Raw genomic sequence first — 6,000 nt, 5'->3', positions numbered from 1 at the left:
GACATCCCCATTTTCTCGGCTAGAAAAGACCGATTTTGTTTATGCTTTATAAAAACCAGAGTACCTCTTTTAATAAAAATATTGCGGAATTTATTCCTAGAAAAACACGATAAATACGTTATCAAAACATTTCCAAAGAAACGTATTTTATTCATTTTAAAACATTTGTAATGTCATCGTCAATACAGAAACATAAGCATAAACAGAACTTACATTCATTTATACTAGTGATCTATATCTCCTTAATCTCTCAGTGTAATGTCACTTCATATCGACACATGTGATATAAATAAATTGAGTGGGTCAGGGTGGGAAACCTGGTGAGTACAGAGGGTTTTCAAACCACAATAATATAATTATTATGTTTAAACAATCAAACAATCAACCCAATTACCCATCCCCATTATCTTCTTTAGTCTTAAGGATCTACCATAAGAATCAACTATTCCTCGTTCATTCATTCCTAAGGATCATCCTAAGGAATCGGCACGAAGTCCATCGTTGCAACGATTTACACAACAGGCACTAAGTCTGCATAGTCGCCAGGGGTTAGGCATCAAGTCTGCGTGATCACCAAATGTTTACACAACGGGCACTAAGTCTACATAGTCCCCAGGGTTTAGGCATCAAGTCTGCATGATCGCCAAGGTTTAGGCACCAAGTCTGCATGGTCGCCAAGGTTTAGAGTACACCGGGTGAACACATCGTTCACAACACCTACAGGTTGCGAGCCTGCTAGTGTTCCACTTGACTGTCTAGAATAGTCTGTGGTTGTCATCCATACTCTGCTGAATGACGGGGCCATCGTTTGGGAAAAGGCTTCTCACATCGTCCACCTCTCAACCTCACCTCGTGGTCTATAACGCCTCTCAACTTATCATCCAACTCATATTCCAACTATGACATCTACCCATGTTTTACCTCAAAATTATTGTAGATATAAAATACATATACAGTTTAAATCATTTAAAACATGTATAAAATCGTTCATCCAGCATAGACAACAAGTATTCAGATAATATGCACACATAGCACGTAATTTATATAAAATATTTCATATTTATGTGTAAGATGAAAGTAACTATGCACTCACAACACGTAATTTATATTAAATACTTCATATTTATGTGTAAGATGAAAGTAACTATGCACTCACCTGAGAAGGTGGTGACTCGGTACTCGGACAACGCTTCGTTTACTTTGAAATAATTTCCTTCGACGAAACCTAGTATTATTACCACTAGATTTTAGTCTAATATTTACCGTGACTAATTTTTAGTCTTATTATTATTATTATTATTATTATTATTATTATTATTATTATTATTATTATTATTATTATTATTATTATTATATAAGCGTTTAAACAATACTTTCCAACCACTATGTACGGATAGGGCCAGACATAAAACACCGAAGGGAAGGACCAGTTTGGCGTATAACACTTCTGAAATCCAACAACCTTATGCGGCCCTTTAAACCAGATTCTCCGTATTGCGAGTAGTTAAAAAGATATTATAACGACACTTATATAAGTCATAATAATAGTTCAAATATTTATTATAAGTTCATAATAACAATATTAATTTTAAATATAAGCTATATTAAAATAGGGTAAACATAACTTACTTACAAGGGGATTTTAGCTAGGAGTCGGGCTCTGCAGGGGCAGAACTTCGTCGCAGAATCTTTCTAAGAAAGATTCGTGCAGCATTTCGACGCTCACCTTACTATACTAAAACTACAGAAAAAGAAGTCAAATCACGAGGGACCGAAATGCTCTGGGGATAAAAAGAGAAAGACTCTTGAATCAAGAGAATGGTGAAAAAATATGAGAGCTCAAGCCTCTTATTTATAGTAATTGAATTTACAAAAACTACTCTCCATAATTACTTAATGACCTTATAGTTATATAAACGACTAAACACCCCTTCATAATACTATTTTATATAGATTTAATGATATTTGTACTAAAATAATGTCGAAAGAACTCAACATTAGTCTTATAATGACCGCATCATCGATACCTTTCTAATAATATATACATATGTGTACGTATATATGATTTATACTTTATTTTAATATGTAAATATGCTATTATAATTTTTAACTCGTTCATACGAACTCCGTTTTTGACGTTATTTATATCCACGTGTAGGTGGAGACGTATTCTACAACTTTCGTTTAGATTCCGTCGGCTAATTTTAACTTTATTTTTAAAGTTATATTTTTAATAGGCCGGGACACGATTGGTCCGTTAAAATCTCATAACTTCTTCATCCGATGTCCATTTTTGTCTGTCTTTTTATCTTACGCTACTAATAATGAGATCTTTGATTCTCATTTAGGTTGTGTCGGCTAAAAACCGCTCGATCTAATACTCGAACTTCGGGCTGTACACCGCTAAGCCGAAACTTCGAAAAATCATAACTTCCTCATACGAAGTCAGATTTGGGCGTTCTTTTTATGGACGTTCTCAGGTTAACATATTCTACGACTTTCATTTAGATTACTAGGGCTAAAAGTCGCTCTATCATAAATTCACTATTTACGTCTTCGCGGTGTCGTGCCGGTTCCGTCGCTAAACTTCGACGGGTCATAACTTATTCGTTATAACTCAGATTTTGGCGCTCTTTATATGTACAGAACCCTTGAGACATATTATACATCTTGGTTAAGATTATTTATTCTAAATAATCTTTTGTCGAAAAGTCGTTTTCGACCCCTATTATCTCTAAATTGACTAGCCCGGATCTACGGGCGTTACAATTATACAATACCAAATTACAAAATATTAAAATATACTAACTGATTTAAAAACATACAAAATTATTTTGATACAAGACGTAAGCTAGAAGTACAATTACTCAATGCATGATGAGTGAATGGTTGAAGTGAGTTAAGCAAACCGCATATCAATATATCACCACCACCGGCCGCGACCCGCTAGTGAGGGGATCATAACTTTAAGATATTGGCGATACCTCCTTTCCATATATGCATGATTCCGTCCTTCTTAAGGGGTTGAGGGGTCAAGTCTCATTGTGGACAATGAAGTAATTTAAAAATATAATTTAATGAATGTAGACTTAAAAAAAATGGTTTTATAATTTAAAAGAAATTATAGAGAAATAATGTTTAAGCAATATATAAAAACTACAATATCAGTAAAATAAAGATATATATATATATATATATATATATATATATATATATATATATATATATATATATATATATATATATATATATATATATATATCAAACAGTTTAGATGATATTTAAGTATTTGAATACATTTTATGTTATTATTTGATGGGTCATTTTCATCATACTTACCTTATAGTGGGTCCTTTGGGTTTATTTATTCTTAACTTCTTAAATTGGCAAAATTAAGAATAGCTATAAGAAGATGAATCGAAAATCTCCAAAAACCATATTTAAATACTTACGATCTCATAAGCCATTTTATTAAAAGGCGTATAAGAAATTAACCTAATTGATTTTAATATGTACTAAAACACTATAAAATTGACTAGAGCAAAATGGTTTGAGAAATGAAGTTAGAACTTGGAATTCAAATTTGATGTCATAAATTAAAGTGAGATTTGAAAATTGATGGCCAACAGACAAAGAGGCAAACAAAAGATTGGTGGGGATTTAATTACATTTATGGCTCCACCCCAAAAACTATACTAATTTTAGCCAAGCAAGACCCTTGTGATTCCATTCAATTTTCAAAATATTATTCCATTTTAACTTTTACACTTCTAAATTTCAATTTAATTTCGAACACCAAAATTTGGATCGAAATTAGACAGTAGATAAAGTATAACATTTCACTAACCAAAAGGGTTTATATTCTAACAATATCAGAAGTTGACGAAAAGATGCTCATTAGCTAAAGATTGAAGATTCAAGTCTCATTAGAAACAATGAGTGAATATGTTAGTCTTCTAAAAAGTAATGTATCACTAAACATAACCAAAACAATTATGAACCGAATGAATTGACCCGTTTTTAATCGGACATATTTTATTCTTAGATATTATTTTTTTTAATGTTTTCTTTATTAATTTTATATTAAGATAAAAAGAATATGACCTTATACATTTTTCAGCAAGAAACTTAAAGATTGTATACACACAATAGACACCGATGTTAATTAGTAAACGGAGAAGGTTTAGAATTACAATACAACTCGTGGTTTAAGTTTTGAAAGGGAGAGGAGGTTCATAAAGAATATTAATTAAAAGTTAAATACTTTCTTTTTGTACTTTGGACTTTGCATAATGCATATAATCATAATATTGTTTTATACTTATAAATCATTATTAGATTCCTAGCCAACTAATTTTATGGGCCGAAACCAGAAATTTGAATTTTGAAGGGGGTAAAATCCTTTCAAAATAATTTGAAAGGGTGTAATTCAAGTTTATTATTGTACAATGCATTTATATGACTATTGTACCTTGCAAATAAGCATTAGTTCTTTTCACTGTATAGCGGTATTGATACTTTGAGTACACTAATTTATACGGTCTATGTGCAATGCCTTTTTTCATAGAAACCGACAAATCTTTTTTCTTCTGGGAGGCATGCCTTTTTATATCAATAATAGACTATAGTATAATAATAATAATAATAATAATAATAATAATAATAATAATAATAATATGTTTTTAGCTTACATCATTTATCAAACGTTTGGGTTTTTCTTTTCTTTTATGGTTTAGTTGTCTATTATTTATGGTTTCTTTTCAACATTTTGTTTTCGAAAACTTATCGTGGAATTTACATATATGAATAAGGGTAACGATATAATACAATGTCCTATAAAAAAATCAAATAGCAATGACTATTTATATGCCAAAACACTTAGGTTCAGTTTAACGTGTATAAACTCATGTATATTTTATTTATTGTAATTTAGTTTTTGATAGAGACAACAAAAATAGTTTATTATAACTTATAAATTAGCTTACAAGCTAGGTTTTTGATAAACTGTTTGAGATGGTTTGTTGATAAATTAGTTTATGTTAGGTGTATTTTATGCATCTATTTTGCACGTCTATTTTTGTCTTTTCATTGCGGTTTACTTCATAATTTTTGCATTTATTTAACTATTTGGGCACTTGTATATTTTAATAGGAATATTTGGTACTTTATTAAATTTTGATTTTTTTTGTAGGCATTATGGAGCTTGGAGCATTGGAGACGAGCTTGGATGAAGGAGCATAGAGCTTGGATGAGGGAACATGGTTCATGGAGTGAAGATGGACCGGATGTGTTGTGGGTCGAAGTTAGAACGAAGACGGAGTCAAGTTTGAAGACCGGTTGAAGTTTTAGCAAAAAACACAGTTTTATTCAAAACCCATGGTCATGCTAAAAACACATGATCATAGGGCTAAAAACGCAATTGAAACTCTCATTTGTTTTCGAAAACACACATGATCCAACCAAAAACACATAGCCATGCTAAAAACGCATGGTATAAGTATGGCCATGTATTTCACCGGTGAGCACGTGAGCGGTTACTTTTTTGTGCTAAAAAGGGGGAATTTGGCTCATTATTGGAGACGAACGGTTCCTGCAGCCACAAGGGTGATTTAGGCAATTCTTGGAGGTCTTTGAAGATACTAAATCATTGCAAACGCTTTTGATTTTCATTTTGTAAGCATTAAACACTACTAATTTCATCTTTTTGCTTAATTTGTTCTTAGTCATGTGTGGCTAAGAAACCCTAATTTCTAGTTCTTGTTTACAATATGTTGATTGTTTGATTTGATAAATATGGCTTGATGTTTTATTTATGATTCTATTCTAGTGATTATGTTCTTGTTTAAACTAGAATCCTTGAATTTGATTTATGTTTGATTGGCACTTATATGAATTGAATTATTGTGTAGTTAATTAACTTGTAGGGCACAAGAAACAATAGGTTTCCTTATTGTAGAACATATATCACATGTTTTCACACTTCCGAGCGCATGAGAAGAA

The sequence above is a fragment of the Lactuca serriola genome, chromosome 5 (genome assembly GCF_051521515.1).
Source record: "Lactuca serriola cultivar US96UC23 chromosome 5, Lser_US96UC23_V15, whole genome shotgun sequence".
Taxonomy (NCBI): domain Eukaryota; kingdom Viridiplantae; phylum Streptophyta; class Magnoliopsida; order Asterales; family Asteraceae; genus Lactuca; species Lactuca serriola.
This window is presented reverse-complemented; position numbering follows the sequence as displayed.